This window comes from Heterodontus francisci, unplaced genomic scaffold, assembly GCF_036365525.1.
Source record: "Heterodontus francisci isolate sHetFra1 unplaced genomic scaffold, sHetFra1.hap1 HAP1_SCAFFOLD_445, whole genome shotgun sequence".
In the NCBI taxonomy this organism is placed as follows: Eukaryota; Metazoa; Chordata; class Chondrichthyes; order Heterodontiformes; family Heterodontidae; genus Heterodontus; species Heterodontus francisci.
Window position 1 is genome coordinate 28,009 of NW_027141260.1, and position 21,992 is coordinate 50,000.

Sequence of the window (21,992 nt, forward strand, 5' to 3'; positions counted from 1 at the left end):
ACAATAATGTCCAGAGACTAATTCCGAAAGGGCAACATGGTTAACCAGTAAGCAGAGTAATCATTAAACAAAATGGGCAAAAGTAAGTAAAAAGTGTGAAATCATTAACCAAAATGTTGAAAATATTGTCCAGAGACCAAGTCCGAACGTGCAAATAATTAACCAGTAAGCAGAGTAATCATTAACCAAAAAGCACAAAAGTACGTAAAAAGTGTGAAATCATTAACCAAAAGCACAAAATTAAGTTAAAGCGTGAAAATCAGTAACCACAAAAGTCGGCAATAATGTCCAGAGACTAAGTCCGAAAGGGCAAATGGTTAACACGTAAGCAGAGTAATCATTAAACAAGATGGGCAAAAGTAAGTAAAAAGTGTGAAATCATTAACCAAAAAGTCGAAAATAATGTCCAGAGACGAAGTCCGAAAGAGCAAATAATTAACCAGTAAGCAGAGTAATCATAAACCAAAAAGCACAAAAGTAAGTAAAAAAGTGTGAAATCATTAACCATAAAAGCGCAAAATAATGTCCAGAGACTAATTCCGAAAGAGCAAATAACTAACCAGTAAGCAGAGTAATCATTAACCAAAAAGCACAAGAGTAAGTAAAAAGTGTGAAATCATTAACCAAAAAGTCGAAAATAATGTCCAGAGACCAAGTCCGAACGTGCAAATAATTAACCAGTAAGCAGAGTAATCATTAACCAAAAAGCACAAAAGTACGTAAAAAGTGTGAAATCATTAACCAAAAAGCACAAAATTAAGTTAAAAGCGTGAAATCAGTAACCAAAAAGTCGACAATAATGTCCAGAGACTAAGTCCGAAAGGGCAAATGGTTAACCAGTAAGCAGAGTAATCATTAAACAAAATGGGCAAAAGTAAGTAAAAAGTGTGAAAATCATTAACCAAAATGTTGAAAATAATGTCCAGAGACTAAGTCCGAAAGAGCAAATAATTAACCAGTAAGCAGAGTAATCATTAACCAAAAAGTGCAAAAGTAACTTAAAAGTGTGAAATCATTAACCAAAAATGTCGAAACTAAATGTCCAGAGACGAAGTCCGAAAGAGCAAATAATTAACCAGTAAGCAGAGTAATCATAAACCAAAAAGCACAAAAGTAAGTAAAAAGTGTGAAATCATTAACCAAAAAGCGCAAAATAATGTCCAGAGACGATGTCCGAAAGAGCAAATAATTAACCAGTAAGCAGAGTAATCATTAACCAAAAAGCACAAAAGTAAGTAAAAAGTGTGAAATCATTAACTAAAAAGTCGAAAATAATGTCCAGAGACCAAGTCCGAACGTGCAAATAATTAACCAGTAAGCAGGGTAATCATTAACCAAAAAGCACAAAAGTACGTAAAAAGTGTGAAATCATTAACCAAAAAAGCACAAAATTAAGTTAAAAGCGTGAAATCAGTACCCAAAAAGTGGACAATAATGTCCAGAGACTAAGTCCGAAAGGCAAATGGTTAACCAGTAAGCAGAGTAATCATTAAACAAAATGGGCAAAAGTAAGTAAAAAGTGTGAAATCATTAACCAAAATGTTGAAATATTGTCCAGAGACCAAGTCCGAACGTGCAAATAATTAACCAGTAAGCAGAGTAATCATTAACCAAAAAGCACAAAAGTACGTAAAAAGTGTGAAATCATTAACCAAAAAGCACAAAATTAAGTTAAAAGCGTGAAATCAGTAACCAAAAAGTCGGCAATAATGTCCAGAGACTAAGTCCGAAAGGGCAAATGGTTAACCAGTAAGAAGAGTAATCATTAAACAAGATGGGCAAAAAGTAAGTAAAAAGTGTGAAATCATTAACCAAAAAGTCGAAAATAATGTCCAGAGACGAAGTCCGAAAGAGCAAATAATTAACCAGTAAGCAGAGTAATCATAAACCAAAAAGCACAAAAGTAAGTAAAAAGTGTGAAATCGTTAACCAAAAAGCGCAAAATAATGTCCAGAGACTAAGTCCGAAAGAGCAAATAACTAACCAGTAAGCAGAGTAATCATTAACCAAAAAGCACAAAAGTCAGTAAAAAGTGTGAAATCATTAACCAAAAAGTCGAAAATAATGTCCAGAGACCAAGTCCGAACGTGCAAATAATTAACCAGTAAGCAGAGTAAGCATTAACCAAAAAGCACAAAAGTACGTAAAAAGTGTGAAATCATTAACCAAAAAGCACAAAATTAACTTAAAAGCGTGAAATCAGTAACCAAAAAGTCGACAATAATGTCCAGAGACTAAGTCCGAAAGGGCAAATGGTTAACCAGTAAGCAGAGTAATCATTAAACAAAATGGGCAAAAGTAAGTAAAAAGTGTGAAATCATTAACCAAAATGTTGAAAATAATGTCCAGAGACTAAGTCCGAAAGAGCAAATAATTAAACAGTAAGCAGAGTAATCATTAACCAAAATGTGCAAAAGTAAGTAAAAAGTGTGAAATCATTAACCAAAAAGTCGAAACTAATGTCCAGAGTCTAAGTCCGAAAGAGCAAATAATTAACCAGTAAGCAGAATAATCATTAACCAAAAAGTGCAAAAGTAACTTAAAAGTGTGAAATCATTAACCAAAAAGTCGAAAATAATGTCCAGAGACGAAGTCCGAAAGAGCAAATAATTAACCAGTAAGCAGAGTAATCATTAACCAAAAAGTGCAAAAGTAACTTAAAAGTGTGAAATCATTAACCAAAAAGTCGAAAATGATGTCCAGAGACTAAGTCCAAAAGAGCAAATAATTAACCAGTAAGCAGAGTAATCATTAACCAAAAAGTGCAAAAGTAAGTAAAAAGTGTGAAATCATCAACCAAAAAGTCGATAATAATGTCCAGAGACTAAGTCCGAAAGAGCAAATAATTAACCAGCAAGCAGAGTCATCATTAAACAAAAAGCACAAAAGTAAGTAAAAAGTGTGAAATCATTAACCAAAAAGCGCAAAATTAGGTTAAAAGTGTGAAATCATTAACTAAAAAGTCGAAAATAATGTCCAGAGACTAAGTCCGAAAGACCAAATAATTAAACAGTAAGCAGAGTAATCATTAACCAAAATGTGCAAAAGTAAGTAAAAAGTGTGAAATCATTAACCAAAAAGTCAAAAATAATGTCAGGAGTCTAAGTCCGAAAGAGCAAATAATTAACCAGTAAGCAGAGTAATCATTAACCAAAAAGCACAAAAGTAACTTAAAAGTGTGAAATCATTAATCAAAAAGCGCAAAATTATGTTAAAAGTGTGAAATCATGAACCAAAAACTCGAAAATAATGTCCAGAGACTAAGTCCAAAAGGGCAAATGGTTAACCAGTAAGCAGAGTAATCATTAACCAAAAAGTGCAAAAGTAAGTAAAAAGTGTGAAATCATCAACCAAAAAGTCGATAATAATGTCCAGAGACTAAGTCCGAAAGAGCAAATAATTAACCAGCATGCAGAGTTATTATTAAACAAAAAGCACAAAAGTAAGTAAAAAGTGTGAAATCATCAACCAAAAAGCGCAAAATTAGGTTAAAACTGTGAAATCATTAACCAAAAAGTCGAAAATAATGTCCAGAGACCAAGTCCGAAAGTGCAAATAATTAACCAGTAAGCAGAGTAATCATTAAACAACAAGTGCAAAATTAGGTTAAAAGTGTGAAATCATCAACCAAAAAGTCGATAATAATGTCCAGAGACTAAGTCCGAAAGAGCAAATAATTAACCAGCAAGCAGAGTCATCATTAAACAAAAAGCACAAAAGTAAGTAAAAAGTGTGAAATCATTAACCAAAAAGCGCAAAATTAGGTTAAAAGTGTGAAATCATTAACTAAAAAGTCGAAAATAATGTCCAGAGACTAAGTCCGAAAGACCAAATAATTAAACAGTAAGCAGAGTAATCATTAACCAAAATGTGCAAAAGTAAGTAAAAAGTGTGAAATCATTAACCAAAAAGTCAAAAATAATGTCAGGAGTCTAAGTCCGAAAGAGCAAATAATTAACCAGTAAGCAGAGTAATCATTAACCAAAAAGCACAAAAGTAACTTAAAAGTGTGAAATCATTAATCAAAAAGCGCAAAATTATGTTAAAAGTGTGAAATCATGAACCAAAAACTCGAAAATAATGTCCAGAGACTAAGTCCAAAAGGGCAAATGGTTAACCAGTAAGCAGAGTAATCATTAACCAAAAAGTGCAAAAGTAAGTAAAAAGTGTGAAATCATCAACCAAAAAGTCGATAATAATGTCCAGAGACTAAGTCCGAAAGAGCAAATAATTAACCAGCATGCAGAGTTATTATTAAACAAAAAGCACAAAAGTAAGTAAAAAGTGTGAAATCATCAACCAAAAAGCGCAAAATTAGGTTAAAACTGTGAAATCATTAACCAAAAAGTCGAAAATAATGTCCAGAGACCAAGTCCGAAAGTGCAAATAATTAACCAGTAAGCAGAGTAATCATTAAACAACAAGTGCAAAATTAGGTTAAAAGTGTGAAATGATTAACCAAAAAGTCGAAAATAATGTCCAGAGACTAAGTCTGAAAGAGCAAATAATTAACCAGTAAGCAGAGTAATCATTAACCAAAAAGCACAAAAGGAAGTTAAAAGTGTGAAATCAGTAACCAAAAAGTCGACAATAATGTCCAGAGACTAAGTCCGAAAGGGCAAATGGTTAACCAGTAAGCAGAGTAATCATTAACCAAAAAGCGCAAAAGTAAGAAAAAAGTGTGAAACCATTAACCAAAAAGTCGAAAATAATGTCCAGAGACTAAATCCGAAAGAGCAAATAATTAACCAGTAAGCAGAGTAATCATTAACCAAAAAGCGCAGAATTAAGTTAAAACTGTGAAATCATTAACCAAAAAGTCGAAAATAATGTCCAGAGACTAAGACCGAAAGAGCAAATAATTAACCAGTAAGCAGAGTAATCATTAACCAAAAAGCGCTAAATTAAGTTAAAAGTGTGAAATCATTAAGCAAAAAGTCGAAAATAATGTCGAGACTAAGTTCGAAAGGACAAATGGTTAACCAGTAAGCAGAGTAATCATTAACCAAAAAGCGCAAAATTAGGTTAAAAGTGTGAAATCATTAACCAAAAAGTCGAAAATAATGTCCAGAGACCACGTCCGAAAGTGGAAATAATTAACCAGTAAGCAGAGTAATCATTAACCAAAAAGCACAAAAGTAAGTAAAAAGGGTGAAATCATGATCCAAAAAGCACAAAAGGAAGTTAAAAGTGTGAAATCAGTAACCAAAAAGTCGACAATAACTTCCAGAGACTAAGCCCGAAAGGGCAAATGGTTAACCAGTAAGCAGAGTAATCATTAATCAAAAAGCGCAAAAGTAAGAAAAAAGTGTGAAATCATTAACCAAAAAGTCGAAAATAATGTCCAGAGACTAAATCCGAAAGAGCAAATAATTAACCAGTAAGCAGAGTAATCATTAACCAAAAAGCGCAAAATTAAGTTAAAAGTGTGAAATCATTAACCAAAAAGTCGAAAATAATGTCCAGAGACTAAGTCCGAAAGAGCAAATAATTAACCAGTAAGCAGAGTAATCATTAACCAAAAAGCGCAAAATTAAGTTAAAAGTGTGAAATCATTAACCAAAAAGTCGAAAATAATGTCGAGACTAAGTCCGAAAGGGCAAATGGTTAACCAGTAAGCAGAGTAATCATTAACCAAAAAGCGCAAAAGTAAGTAAAAAGTGTGAAATCATTAACCAAAAAATCGAAAATAATGTCCAGAGACTAAGTCCGAAAGACCAAATAATTAAACAGTAAGCAGAGTAATCATTAACCAAAATGTGCAAAAGTAAGTAAAAAGTGTGAAATCATGAACCAAAAAGTCGAAAATAATGTCCAGAGTCTAAGTCCGAAAGAGCAAATAATTAACCAGTAAGCAGAGTAATCATTAACCAAAAAGTGCAAAAGTAACTTAAAAGTGTGAAATCATTAACCAAAAAGTCGAAAATGATGTCCAGAGACTAAGTCCGAAAGAGCAAATAATTAACCAGTAAGCAGAGTAATCATTAACCAAAAAGTGCAAAAGTAACTTAAAAGTGTGAAATCATTAACCAAAAAGACGAAAATGATGTCCAGAGACTAAGTCCGAAAGAGCAAATAATTAACAAGTAAGCAGAGTAATCATTAACCAAAAAGCACAAAAGTAAGTAAAAAGTGTGAAATCATTAACCAAAAAGCGCAAAATTAGGTTAAAAGTGTGAAATCATTAACCAAAATGTTGAAACTAATGTCCAGAGACTAAGTCCGAAAGAGCAAATAATTAACCAGCATGCAGAGTTATTATTAAACAAAAAGCACAAAAGTAAGTAAAAAGTGTGAAATCATCAACCAAAAAGCGCAAAATTAGGTTAAAACTGTGAAATCATTAACCAAAAAGTCGAAAATAATGTCCAGAGACCAAGTCCGAAAGTGCAAATAATTAACCAGTAAGCAGAGTAATCATTAAACAACAAGTGCAAAATTAGGTTAAAAGTGTGAAATGATTAACCAAAAAGTCGAAAATAATGTCCAGAGACTAAGTCTGAAAGAGCAAATAATTAACCAGTAAGCAGAGTAATCATTAACCAAAAAGCACAAAAGGAAGTTAAAAGTGTGAAATCAGTAACCAAAAAGTCGACAATAATGTCCAGAGACTAAGTCCGAAAGGGCAAATGGTTAACCAGTAAGCAGAGTAATCATTAACCAAAAAGCGCAAAAGTAAGAAAAAAGTGTGAAACCATTAACCAAAAAGTCGAAAATAATGTCCAGAGACTAAATCCGAAAGAGCAAATAATTAACCAGTAAGCAGAGTAATCATTAACCAAAAAGCGCAGAATTAAGTTAAAACTGTGAAATCATTAACCAAAAAGTCGAAAATAATGTCCAGAGACTAAGACCGAAAGAGCAAATAATTAACCAGTAAGCAGAGTAATCATTAACCAAAAAGCGCTAAATTAAGTTAAAAGTGTGAAATCATTAAGCAAAAAGTCGAAAATAATGTCGAGACTAAGTTCGAAAGGACAAATGGTTAACCAGTAAGCAGAGTAATCATTAACCAAAAAGCGCAAAATTAGGTTAAAAGTGTGAAATCATTAACCAAAAAGTCGAAAATAATGTCCAGAGACCACGTCCGAAAGTGGAAATAATTAACCAGTAAGCAGAGTAATCATTAACCAAAAAGCACAAAAGTAAGTAAAAAGGGTGAAATCATGATCCAAAAAGCACAAAAGGAAGTTAAAAGTGTGAAATCAGTAACCAAAAAGTCGACAATAACTTCCAGAGACTAAGCCCGAAAGGGCAAATGGTTAACCAGTAAGCAGAGTAATCATTAATCAAAAAGCGCAAAAGTAAGAAAAAAGTGTGAAATCATTAACCAAAAAGTCGAAAATAATGTCCAGAGACTAAATCCGAAAGAGCAAATAATTAACCAGTAAGCAGAGTAATCATTAACCAAAAAGCGCAAAATTAAGTTAAAAGTGTGAAATCATTAACCAAAAAGTCGAAAATAATGTCCAGAGACTAAGTCCGAAAGAGCAAATAATTAACCAGTAAGCAGAGTAATCATTAACCAAAAAGCGCAAAATTAAGTTAAAAGTGTGAAATCATTAACCAAAAAGTCGAAAATAATGTCGAGACTAAGTCCGAAAGGGCAAATGGTTAACCAGTAAGCAGAGTAATCATTAACCAAAAAGCGCAAAAGTAAGTAAAAAGTGTGAAATCATTAACCAAAAAATCGAAAATAATGTCCAGAGACTAAGTCCGAAAGAGCAAATAATTAAACAGTAAGCAGAGTAATCATTAACCAAAATGTGCAAAAGTAAGTAAAAAGTGTGAAATCATTAACCAAAAAGTCGAAACTAATGTCCAGAGTCTAAGTCCGAAAGAGCAAATAATTAACCAGTAAGCAGAATAATCATTAACCAAAAAGTGCAAAAGTAACTTAAAAGTGTGAAATCATTAACCAAAAAGTCGAAAATAATGTCCAGAGACGAAGTCCGAAAGAGCAAATAATTAACCAGTAAGCAGAGTAATCATTAACCAAAAAGTGCAAAAGTAACTTAAAAGTGTGAAATCATTAACCAAAAAGTCGAAAATGATGTCCAGAGACTAAGTCCAAAAGAGCAAATAATTAACCAGTAAGCAGAGTAATCATTAACCAAAAAGTGCAAAAGTAAGTAAAAAGTGTGAAATCATCAACCAAAAAGTCGATAATAATGTCCAGAGACTAAGTCCGAAAGAGCAAATAATTAACCAGCAAGCAGAGTCATCATTAAACAAAAAGCACAAAAGTAAGTAAAAAGTGTGAAATCATTAACCAAAAAGCGCAAAATTAGGTTAAAAGTGTGAAATCATTAACTAAAAAGTCGAAAATAATGTCCAGAGACTAAGTCCGAAAGACCAAATAATTAAACAGTAAGCAGAGTAATCATTAACCAAAATGTGCAAAAGTAAGTAAAAAGTGTGAAATCATTAACCAAAAAGTCAAAAATAATGTCAGGAGTCTAAGTCCGAAAGAGCAAATAATTAACCAGTAAGCAGAGTAATCATTAACCAAAAAGCACAAAAGTAACTTAAAAGTGTGAAATCATTAATCAAAAAGCGCAAAATTATGTTAAAAGTGTGAAATCATGAACCAAAAACTCGAAAATAATGTCCAGAGACTAAGTCCAAAAGGGCAAATGGTTAACCAGTAAGCAGAGTAATCATTAACCAAAAAGTGCAAAAGTAAGTAAAAAGTGTGAAATCATCAACCAAAAAGTCGATAATAATGTCCAGAGACTAAGTCCGAAAGAGCAAATAATTAACCAGCATGCAGAGTTATTATTAAACAAAAAGCACAAAAGTAAGTAAAAAGTGTGAAATCATCAACCAAAAAGCGCAAAATTAGGTTAAAACTGTGAAATCATTAACCAAAAAGTCGAAAATAATGTCCAGAGACCAAGTCCGAAAGTGCAAATAATTAACCAGTAAGCAGAGTAATCATTAAACAACAAGTGCAAAATTAGGTTAAAAGTGTGAAATGATTAACCAAAAAGTCGAAAATAATGTCCAGAGACTAAGTCTGAAAGAGCAAATAATTAACCAGTAAGCAGAGTAATCATTAACCAAAAAGCACAAAAGGAAGTTAAAAGTGTGAAATCAGTAACCAAAAAGTCGACAATAATGTCCAGAGACTAAGTCCGAAAGGGCAAATGGTTAACCAGTAAGCAGAGTAATCATTAACCAAAAAGCGCAAAAGTAAGAAAAAAGTGTGAAACCATTAACCAAAAAGTCGAAAATAATGTCCAGAGACTAAATCCGAAAGAGCAAATAATTAACCAGTAAGCAGAGTAATCATTAACCAAAAAGCGCAGAATTAAGTTAAAACTGTGAAATCATTAACCAAAAAGTCGAAAATAATGTCCAGAGACTAAGACCGAAAGAGCAAATAATTAACCAGTAAGCAGAGTAATCATTAACCAAAAAGCGCTAAATTAAGTTAAAAGTGTGAAATCATTAAGCAAAAAGTCGAAAATAATGTCGAGACTAAGTTCGAAAGGACAAATGGTTAACCAGTAAGCAGAGTAATCATTAACCAAAAAGCGCAAAATTAGGTTAAAAGTGTGAAATCATTAACCAAAAAGTCGAAAATAATGTCCAGAGACCACGTCCGAAAGTGGAAATAATTAACCAGTAAGCAGAGTAATCATTAACCAAAAAGCACAAAAGTAAGTAAAAAGGGTGAAATCATGATCCAAAAAGCACAAAAGGAAGTTAAAAGTGTGAAATCAGTAACCAAAAAGTCGACAATAACTTCCAGAGACTAAGCCCGAAAGGGCAAATGGTTAACCAGTAAGCAGAGTAATCATTAATCAAAAAGCGCAAAAGTAAGAAAAAAGTGTGAAATCATTAACCAAAAAGTCGAAAATAATGTCCAGAGACTAAATCCGAAAGAGCAAATAATTAACCAGTAAGCAGAGTAATCATTAACCAAAAAGCGCAAAATTAAGTTAAAAGTGTGAAATCATTAACCAAAAAGTCGAAAATAATGTCCAGAGACTAAGTCCGAAAGAGCAAATAATTAACCAGTAAGCAGAGTAATCATTAACCAAAAAGCGCAAAATTAAGTTAAAAGTGTGAAATCATTAACCAAAAAGTCGAAAATAATGTCGAGACTAAGTCCGAAAGGGCAAATGGTTAACCAGTAAGCAGAGTAATCATTAACCAAAAAGCGCAAAAGTAAGTAAAAAGTGTGAAATCATTAACCAAAAAATCGAAAATAATGTCCAGAGACTAAGTCCGAAAGACCAAATAATTAAACAGTAAGCAGAGTAATCATTAACCAAAATGTGCAAAAGTAAGTAAAAAGTGTGAAATCATGAACCAAAAAGTCGAAAATAATGTCCAGAGTCTAAGTCCGAAAGAGCAAATAATTAACCAGTAAGCAGAGTAATCATTAACCAAAAAGTGCAAAAGTAACTTAAAAGTGTGAAATCATTAACCAAAAAGTCGAAAATGATGTCCAGAGACTAAGTCCGAAAGAGCAAATAATTAACCAGTAAGCAGAGTAATCATTAACCAAAAAGTGCAAAAGTAACTTAAAAGTGTGAAATCATTAACCAAAAAGACGAAAATGATGTCCAGAGACTAAGTCCGAAAGAGCAAATAATTAACAAGTAAGCAGAGTAATCATTAACCAAAAAGCACAAAAGTAAGTAAAAAGTGTGAAATCATTAACCAAAAAGCGCAAAATTAGGTTAAAAGTGTGAAATCATTAACCAAAATGTTGAAACTAATGTCCAGAGACTAAGTCCGAAAGAGCAAATAATTAACCAGCATGCAGAGTTATTATTAAACAAAAAGCACAAAAGTAAGTAAAAAGTGTGAAATCATCAACCAAAAAGCGCAAAATTAGGTTAAAACTGTGAAATCATTAACCAAAAAGTCGAAAATAATGTCCAGAGACCAAGTCCGAAAGTGCAAATAATTAACCAGTAAGCAGAGTAATCATTAAACAACAAGTGCAAAATTAGGTTAAAAGTGTGAAATGATTAACCAAAAAGTCGAAAATAATGTCCAGAGACTAAGTCTGAAAGAGCAAATAATTAACCAGTAAGCAGAGTAATCATTAACCAAAAAGCACAAAAGGAAGTTAAAAGTGTGAAATCAGTAACCAAAAAGTCGACAATAATGTCCAGAGACTAAGTCCGAAAGGGCAAATGGTTAACCAGTAAGCAGAGTAATCATTAACCAAAAAGCGCAAAAGTAAGAAAAAAGTGTGAAACCATTAACCAAAAAGTCGAAAATAATGTCCAGAGACTAAATCCGAAAGAGCAAATAATTAACCAGTAAGCAGAGTAATCATTAACCAAAAAGCGCAGAATTAAGTTAAAACTGTGAAATCATTAACCAAAAAGTCGAAAATAATGTCCAGAGACTAAGACCGAAAGAGCAAATAATTAACCAGTAAGCAGAGTAATCATTAACCAAAAAGCGCTAAATTAAGTTAAAAGTGTGAAATCATTAAGCAAAAAGTCGAAAATAATGTCGAGACTAAGTTCGAAAGGACAAATGGTTAACCAGTAAGCAGAGTAATCATTAACCAAAAAGCGCAAAATTAGGTTAAAAGTGTGAAATCATTAACCAAAAAGTCGAAAATAATGTCCAGAGACCACGTCCGAAAGTGGAAATAATTAACCAGTAAGCAGAGTAATCATTAACCAAAAAGCACAAAAGTAAGTAAAAAGGGTGAAATCATGATCCAAAAAGCACAAAAGGAAGTTAAAAGTGTGAAATCAGTAACCAAAAAGTCGACAATAACTTCCAGAGACTAAGCCCGAAAGGGCAAATGGTTAACCAGTAAGCAGAGTAATCATTAATCAAAAAGCGCAAAAGTAAGAAAAAAGTGTGAAATCATTAACCAAAAAGTCGAAAATAATGTCCAGAGACTAAATCCGAAAGAGCAAATAATTAACCAGTAAGCAGAGTAATCATTAACCAAAAAGCGCAAAATTAAGTTAAAAGTGTGAAATCATTAACCAAAAAGTCGAAAATAATGTCCAGAGACTAAGTCCGAAAGAGCAAATAATTAACCAGTAAGCAGAGTAATCATTAACCAAAAAGCGCAAAATTAAGTTAAAAGTGTGAAATCATTAACCAAAAAGTCGAAAATAATGTCGAGACTAAGTCCGAAAGGGCAAATGGTTAACCAGTAAGCAGAGTAATCATTAACCAAAAAGCGCAAAAGTAAGTAAAAAGTGTGAAATCATTAACCAAAAAATCGAAAATAATGTCCAGAGACTAAGTCCGAAAGACCAAATAATTAAACAGTAAGCAGAGTAATCATTAACCAAAATGTGCAAAAGTAAGTAAAAAGTGTGAAATCATGAACCAAAAAGTCGAAAATAATGTCCAGAGTCTAAGTCCGAAAGAGCAAATAATTAACCAGTAAGCAGAGTAATCATTAACCAAAAAGTGCAAAAGTAACTTAAAAGTGTGAAATCATTAACCAAAAAGTCGAAAATGATGTCCAGAGACTAAGTCCGAAAGAGCAAATAATTAACCAGTAAGCAGAGTAATCATTAACCAAAAAGTGCAAAAGTAACTTAAAAGTGTGAAATCATTAACCAAAAAGACGAAAATGATGTCCAGAGACTAAGTCCGAAAGAGCAAATAATTAACAAGTAAGCAGAGTAATCATTAACCAAAAAGCACAAAAGTAAGTAAAAAGTGTGAAATCATTAACCAAAAAGCGCAAAATTAGGTTAAAAGTGTGAAATCATTAACCAAAATGTTGAAACTAATGTCCAGAGACTAAGTCCGAAAGAGCAAATAATTAACCAGCATGCAGAGTTATTATTAAACAAAAAGCACAAAAGTAAGTAAAAAGTGTGAAATCATCAACCAAAAAGCGCAAAATTAGGTTAAAACTGTGAAATCATTAACCAAAAAGTCGAAAATAATGTCCAGAGACCAAGTCCGAAAGTGCAAATAATTAACCAGTAAGCAGAGTAATCATTAAACAACAAGTGCAAAATTAGGTTAAAAGTGTGAAATGATTAACCAAAAAGTCGAAAATAATGTCCAGAGACTAAGTCTGAAAGAGCAAATAATTAACCAGTAAGCAGAGTAATCATTAACCAAAAAGCACAAAAGGAAGTTAAAAGTGTGAAATCAGTAACCAAAAAGTCGACAATAATGTCCAGAGACTAAGTCCGAAAGGGCAAATGGTTAACCAGTAAGCAGAGTAATCATTAACCAAAAAGCGCAAAAGTAAGAAAAAAGTGTGAAACCATTAACCAAAAAGTCGAAAATAATGTCCAGAGACTAAATCCGAAAGAGCAAATAATTAACCAGTAAGCAGAGTAATCATTAACCAAAAAGCGCAGAATTAAGTTAAAACTGTGAAATCATTAACCAAAAAGTCGAAAATAATGTCCAGAGACTAAGACCGAAAGAGCAAATAATTAACCAGTAAGCAGAGTAATCATTAACCAAAAAGCGCTAAATTAAGTTAAAAGTGTGAAATCATTAAGCAAAAAGTCGAAAATAATGTCGAGACTAAGTTCGAAAGGACAAATGGTTAACCAGTAAGCAGAGTAATCATTAACCAAAAAGTGCAAAATTAGGTTAAAAGTGTGAAATCATTAACCAAAAAGTCGAAAATAATGTCCAGAGACCACGTCCGAAAGTGGAAATAATTAACCAGTAAGCAGAGTAATCATTAACCAAAAAGCACAAAAGTAAGTAAAAAGGGTGAAATCATGATCCAAAAAGCACAAAAGGAAGTTAAAAGTGTGAAATCAGTAACCAAAAAGTCGACAATAACTTCCAGAGACTAAGCCCGAAAGGGCAAATGGTTAACCAGTAAGCAGAGTAATCATTAATCAAAAAGCGCAAAAGTAAGAAAAAAGTGTGAAATCATTAACCAAAAAGTCGAAAATAATGTCCAGAGACTAAATCCGAAAGAGCAAATAATTAACCAGTAAGCAGAGTAATCATTAACCAAAAAGCGCAAAATTAAGTTAAAAGTGTGAAATCATTAACCAAAAAGTCGAAAATAATGTCCAGAGACTAAGTCCGAAAGAGCAAATAATTAACCAGTAAGCAGAGTAATCATTAACCAAAAAGCGCAAAATTAAGTTAAAAGTGTGAAATCATTAACCAAAAAGTCGAAAATAATGTCGAGACTAAGTCCGAAAGGGCAAATGGTTAACCAGTAAGCAGAGTAATCATTAACCAAAAAGCGCAAAAGTAAGTAAAAAGTGTGAAATCATTAACCAAAAAATCGAAAATAATGTCCAGAGACTAAGTCCGAAAGACCAAATAATTAAACAGTAAGCAGAGTAATCATTAACCAAAATGTGCAAAAGTAAGTAAAAAGTGTGAAATCATGAACCAAAAAGTCGAAAATAATGTCCAGAGTCTAAGTCCGAAAGAGCAAATAATTAACCAGTAAGCAGAGTAATCATTAACCAAAAAGTGCAAAAGTAACTTAAAAGTGTGAAATCATTAACCAAAAAGTCGAAAATGATGTCCAGAGACTAAGTCCGAAAGAGCAAATAATTAACCAGTAAGCAGAGTAATCATTAACCAAAAAGTGCAAAAGTAACTTAAAAGTGTGAAATCATTAACCAAAAAGACGAAAATGATGTCCAGAGACTAAGTCCGAAAGAGCAAATAATTAACAAGTAAGCAGAGTAATCATTAACCAAAAAGCACAAAAGTAAGTAAAAAGTGTGAAATCATTAACCAAAAAGCGCAAAATTAGGTTAAAAGTGTGAAATCATTAACCAAAATGTTGAAACTAATGTCCAGAGACTAAGTCCGAAAGAGCAAATAATTAACCAGTAAGCAGAGTAATCATTAACCAAAAAGTGCAAAAGTAACTTAAAAGTGTGAAATCATTAACCAAAAAGTCGAAACTAATGTCCAGAGACGAAGTCCGAAAGAGCAAATAATTAACCAGTAAGCAGAGTAATCATTAACCAAAAAGTGCAAAAGTAACTTAAAAGGGTGAAATCATTAACCAAAAAGTCGAAAATGATGTCCAGAGACTAAGTCCAAAAGAGCAAATAATTAACCAGTAAGCAGAGTAATCATTAACCAAAAAGTGCAAAAGTCAGTAAAAAGTGTGAAATCATCAACCAAAAAGTCGATAATAATGTCCAGAGACTAAGTCCGAAAGAGCAAATAATTAACCAGCAAGCAGAGTAATCATTAACCAAAAAGCACAAAAGTAAGTAAAAAGTGTGAAATCATTAACCAAAAAGCGTAAAATTAGGTTAAAAGTGTGAAATCATTAACCAAAAAGTCGAAAATAATGTCCAGAGACCAAGTCCGAAAGTGCAAATAATTAACCAGTAAGCAGAGTAATCATTAACCAAAAAGCACAAAAGTAAGTAAAAAGTGTGAAATCATTAACCAACAAGTGCAAAATTAGGTTAAAAGTGTGAAATGATTAACCAAAAAGTCGAAAATAATGTCCAGAGACTAAGTCCGAAAGAGCAAATAATTAACCAGTACGCAGAGTAATCATTGACCAAAAAACGCAAAATTAAGTAAAAAGTGGCAAATCATTAACCAAAAAGTGCAAAATTAGGTTAAAAGTGTGAAATGATTAACCAAAAAGTCGAAAATAATGTCCAGAGACCAAGTCCGAAAGTGCAAATAATTAACCAGCAAGCAGAGTAATCATTAAACAAAAAGCACAAAAGTAAGTAAAAAGTGTGAAATCATTAACCAAAAAGCGCAAAATTAGGTTAAAAGTGTGAAATCAGTAACCAAAAATTCGAAAATAATGTCCAGAGACCAAGTCCGAAAGTGCAAATAATTAACCAGTAAGCAGAGTAATCATTAACCAAAAAGCACAAAAGTAAGTAAAAAGTGTCAAATCATTAACCAAAAAGTGCAAAATTAGGTTAAAAGTGTGAAATGATTAACCAAAAAGTCGAAAATAATGTCCAGAGACTAAGTCCGAAAGAGCAAATAATTAACCAGTAAGCAGAGTAATCATTAACCAAAAAGTGCAAAAGTAACTTAAAAGTGTGAAATCATTAACCAAAAAGACGAAAATGATGTCCAGAGACTAAGTCCGAAAGAGCAAATAATTAACAAGTAAGCAGAGTAATCATTAACCAAAAAGCACAAAAGTAAGTAAAAAGTGTGAAATCATTAACCAAAAAGCGCAAAATTAGGTTAAAAGTGTGAAATCATTAACCAAAATGTTGAAACTAATGTCCAGAGACTAAGTCCGAAAGAGCAAATAATTAACCAGTAAGCAGAGTAATCATTAACCAAAAAGTGCAAAAGTAACTTAAAAGTGTGAAATCATTAACCAAAAAGTCGAAACTAATGTCCAGAGACGAAGTCCGAAAGAGCAAATAATTAACCAGTAAGCAGAGTAATCATTAACCAAAAAGTGCAAAAGTAACTTAAAAGGGTGAAATCATTAACCAAAAAGTCGAAAATGATGTCCAGAGACTAAGTCCAAAAGAGCAAATAATTAACCAGTAAGCAGAGTAATCATTAACCAAAAAGTGCAAAAGTCAGTAAAAAGTGTGAAATCATCAACCAAAAAGTCGATAATAATGTCCAGAGACTAAGTCCGAAAGAGCAAATAATTAACCAGCAAGCAGAGTAATCATTAACCAAAAAGCACAAAAGTAAGTAAAAAGTGTGAAATCATTAACCAAAAAGCGTAAAATTAGGTTAAAAGTGTGAAATCATTAACCAAAAAGTCGAAAATAATGTCCAGAGACCAAGTCCGAAAGTGCAAATAATTAACCAGTAAGCAGAGTAATCATTAACCAAAAAGCACAAAATTAAGTAAAAAGTGTGAAATCATTAACCAACAAGTGCAAAATTAGGTTAAAAGTGTGAAATGATTAACCAAAAAGTCGAAAATAATGTCCAGAGACTAAGTCCGAAAGAGCAAATAATTAACCAGTAAGCAGAGTAATCATTGACCAAAAAACGCAAAATTAAGTAAAAAGTGTCAAATCATTAACCAAAAAGTGCAAAATTAGGTTAAAAGTGTGAAATGATTAACCAAAAAGTCGAAAATAATGTCCAGAGACCAAGTCCGAAAGTGCAAATAATTAACCAGCAAGCAGAGTAATCATTAAACAAAAAGCACAAAAGTAAGCAAAAAGTGTGAAATCATTAACCAAAAAGCGCAAAATTAGGTTAAAAGTGTGAAATCAGTAACCAAAAATTCGAAAATAATGTCCAGAGACCAAGTCCGAAAGTGCAAATAATTAACCAGTAAGCAGAGTAATCATTAACCAAAAAGCACAAAAGTAAGTAAAAAGTGTCAAATCATTAACCAAAAAGTGCAAAATTAGGTTAAAAGTGTGAAATGATTAACCAAAAAGTCGAAAATAATGTCCAGAGACTAAGTCCGAAAGAGCAAATAATTAACCAGTAAGCAGAGTAATCATTAACCAAAAAGCACAAAAGGAAGTTAAAAGTGTGAAATCAGTAACCAAAAAGTCGACAATAATGTCCAGAGACTAAGTCCGAAAGGGCAAATGGTTAACCAGTAAGCAGAGTAATCATTAACCAAAAAGCGCAAAAGTAAGAAAAAAGTGTGAAATCATTAACCAAAAAGTCGAAAATAATGTCCAGAGACTAAATCCGAAAGAGCAAATAATTAACCAGTAAGCAGAGTAATCATTAACCAAAAAGCGCAAAATTAAGTTAAAAGTGTGAAGTCATTAACCAAAAAGTCGAAAATAATGTCCAGAGAATAAGTCCGAAAGAGCAAATAATTAACCAGTAAGCAGAGTAATCATTAACCAAAAAGCGCAAAATTAAGTTAAAAGTGTGAAATCAGTATCCAAAAAGTCGAAAATAATGTCGAGACTAAGTCCGAAAGGGCAAATGGTTAACCAGTAAGCAGAGTAATCATTAACCAAAAAGCGCAAATGTAAGTAAAAAGTGTGAAATCATTAACCAAAAAGTCGAATATAATGTCCAGACACTAAGTCCGAAAGAGCAAATAATTAACCAGCAAGCAGAGTAATCATTAAACAAAAAGCACAAAAGTAAGTAAAAAGTGTGAAATCATTAACCAAAAAGCGCAATATTAGGTTAAAAGTGTGAAATCATTAACCAAAAAGTCGAAAATAATGTCCAGAGACCAAGTCCGAAAGAGCAAATAATTAACCAGTAAGCAGAGTAACCATTAACCAAAAAGCACAAAAGTAAGTAAAAAGTCTCAAATCATTAACCAAAAAGTGCAAAATTAGGTTAAAAGTGTGAAATGATTAACCAAAAAGTCGAAACTAATGTCCAGAGACTAAGTCCGAAAGAGCAAATAATTAACCAGTAGGCAGAGTAATCATTAACCAAAAAGCACAAAAGGAAGTTAAAAGTGTGAAATCATTTACCAAAAAGTCGAAAATAATGTCCAGAGACTAAGTCCGAAAGAGCAAATAATTAAACAGTAAGCAGAGTAATCATTAACCAAAATGTGCAAAAGTAAGTAAAAAGTGTGAAATCATTAACCAAAAAGTCGAAAATAATGTCCAGAGTCTAAGTCCGAAAGAGCAAATAATTAACCAGAAAGCAGAGTAATCATTAACCAAAAAGTGCAAAAGTAACTTAAAAGTGTGAAATCATTAACCAAAAAGTCAAAAATGATGTCCAGAGACTACGTCCGAAAGAGCAAATAATTAACCAGAAAGCAGAGTAATCATTAACCAAAAAGTGCAAAAGTAACTTAAAAGTGTGAAATCATTAACCAAAAAGTCAAAAATGATGTCCAGAGACTAAGTCCGAAAGAGCAAATAATTAACAAGTAAGCAGAGTAATCATTAACCAAAAAGTGCAAAAGTAAGTAAAAATTGTGAAATCATTAACCAAAAAGTCGAAAATAATGTCCAGAGACTAAGTCTGAAAGAGCAAATATTTAACCAGTAAGCAGAGTAATCATTAACCAAAAAGCACAAAAGTAAGTAAAAAGTGTGAAATCATTAACCAAAAAGCTCAAAATTAGGTTAAAAGTGTGAAATCATTAACCAAAAAGTCGAAAATAATGTCCAGAGACCAAGTCCGAAAGTGCAAATAATTAACCAGTAAGCAGAGTAATCATTAACCAAAAAGCACAAAAGTAAGTAAAAAGTGTGAAATCAATAATCAAAAAGTGCAAAATTAGGTTAAAAGTGTGAAATCATTAACCAAAAAGTCGAAAATAATGTCCAGAGACCATGTCCGAAAGTGCAAATAATTAACCAGTAAGCAGAGTAATCATTAACCAAAAAGCACAAAAGTAAGTAAAAAGTGTGAAATCATTAACCAAAAAGTCGAAAATAATGTCCAGAGACCAAGTCCGAAAGTGCAAATATTTAACCAGTAAGCAGAGTAATCATTAACCAAAAAGCACAAAAGTAAGTAAAAAGTGTGAAATCAATAATCAAAAAGTGCAAAATTAGGTTAAAAGTGTGAAATCATTAACCAAAAAGTCGAAAATAATGTCCAGAGACCAAGTCCGAAAGTGCAAATAATTAACCAGTAAGCAGAGTAATCATTAACCAAAAAGCACAAAAGTAAGTAAAAAGTGTGAAATCATTAACCAAAAAGTCGAAAATAATGTCCAGAGACCAAGTCCGAAAGAGCAAATAATTAACCAGTAAGCAGTGTAATCATTAACCAAAAAGCACAAAATTAAGTTAAAAGTGTGAAATCATGAACCAAAACGTGGAAAATAATGTCCAGAGACTAACTCCGAAATGGCAAATGGTTAACCAGTAAGCAGAGTAATCATTAACCAAAATGTGCAAAAGTAAGTAAAAAGTGTGAAATCATTAACCAAAAAGTCGAAAATAATGTCCAGAGTCTAAGTCCGAAAGAGCAAATAATTAACCAGTAAGCAGAGTAATCATTAACCAAAAAGTGCAAAAGTAACTTAAAAGTGTGAAATCATTAACCCAAAAGTCGAAAATGATGTACAGAGACTAAGTCCGAAAGAGCAAATAATTAACCAGTAAGCAGAGTAATCATTAACCAAAAAGCACAAGAGTAAGTAAACAGTGTGAAATCATTAACCAAAAAGTCGAAAATAATGTCGAGGCTGAGTCCGAAAGGGCAGATGGTTAACCAATGGAAGGGCGATCAAGCCGAAAAATTTGCCCGGATTACACGGAATGGAGTTCCAGAGGGCCGGCCAGAGTTGTCAAATTCGTCCCGCTGATCGGACGCTTGTCATTCGGGTGGCTGGTGGTTGGCGGGGTTTCTGCACAGTAGTAGGAGGTGGCAAGTCGGGACTTGGACTTTTATTCGAAGAGTCCACCCGAGCCTCCAGGTCTGCAGAGACCGACCCTAGCTGCCGCCCAACCGACTTTTAAACCTTTTTCGGATGGGAATTTTTTCCCATTTTCGTCCATTTTTCGGGTTTTCTGTCGGGCTTAATAGGCGGCAGCCTGACCCCTGGCCGAGGCGGGGGGCGCACTCTCCCTTGCATAAGGGTCCGGATTTCCCCCGGATAGAGCCCCCGACGGCCTCCCAACCCGGGTGCCTGCAGGGCAGGGGAAAAGGGTAGTCCCAGCCGCAGGAAATCATTAACCAACAGACTTAGCCGTCGGGGCAGAGGCTAAGACCCGGGCTGGTGAAATCATTAACCAAAAGACTTGAGCGTCGGGCAGGGAAGAGAGACTTCCCTGCGAACTCAGTAACCTATACGAATGCACCCTTTTCCGAAAGTGCAGGCCGAAAAAAGGCGAGCCTTGGGCCGGGAAGGCCAAAATCCCCAACTCATGGAAGTGTATGGGGTCGGACCCGGCGACTTTCCCGGGCCCCGAATTGACCTTTCCCCACGGGGGCGGTCAAGTTGCTCCCGCCAAGACGGCACGTTGCATTTGCTGCCGCTCTAGTCCCCGGGCTAGTTAATCAGTTGCCTTCGGAAGTCTCGATGCCGAAATAAAAAATGGCCGCTGCGGCGATTTGGCGCCTCATTTTCGGAAGGACTACCGGCAGGCAACCCGCCGAATTGACACTTGCGATTCGGGTGGCTGGGGGTTGGCGTGGTACCCTGAGATTTTCGGGTACTCGATTTTCAGAACTTTTGCTGTCAGCGGTGGCACTTGCAAAGTGGCCGAAGAAGTGCTACCTCAAGGAAGGACCTTCTTTTGAACAAAAAGACCTTCTGAAGAATGCCTGGAAGTCATTTATGAGCATTTAAGGGTAAATCTGGCGGACTTTCCATGCTCTGTTGCCGGCTCTGAAATATCGCACAGTTGGGTCTAGGTCTGTATACTGGCTGTGAAAACAGACAAAGTGTTTTGGCGAGCGAGGGAAAACAAGGTCTTGGAACAGATTGGGGTGCGGCGGTGAGCAGGCACACCACACCCAGAGGAAAAGAAAAACCAAAGTCTATGACATGTCTGTTGGTACAGTGAGAAAAGCAAAGAAGGGAGGGGAAAAAAAAGGCTGTGATGGCAGAGCAAAGCCGACCTTCATACAGATATACATGTCAAAAAAGAAACTATGCCCGCAAAAGACTTGGTGCGAAATAACAAGGCTCCTTGTGAACGGTTATCTTTGTCTGTCAGGCGCACATTGTGGCGGCGTCGCCTGGTTTCCTTGGGTTGCACTACATGTATATCCTATTCTCAAACGAAAAGTGCGTGCCCAGAATCATGTCCAAGTTAGGCGACGCACGCCAGCTGGCATCACCTCTCCGTGCGAGCGCCGAAAGCTCTGGTCGATCTGTTTGGCTACGCTGGTTGTGGTTGCTCCTTACAGTGATGGGGACGGAAAACCGATGTGAGTTTACAAGTTGACCAGGCGACGTCAACCAAGTTGCATGCTTCCCCCCCAACCCCACACTGTGTGAAAGAAAAAAGTGCGTGCCCAGGTCACTCGATCGATACGGCGAGGATTGTCCGACGTTGGAGGGCCCAGGCGGGCTAGCATTTATTTGCTGCTGTTTCAGGCTCAGTGGTTACCTCCCGTTTCTGTCCCTTGTGTCAGACGGACATTCCTCTCGAGAGTTTGGCCACTTGGTAGGCGGTGTGCTCGGTAGAAAACTCGTAGCGCCGTCTCCTGTGTGCTGA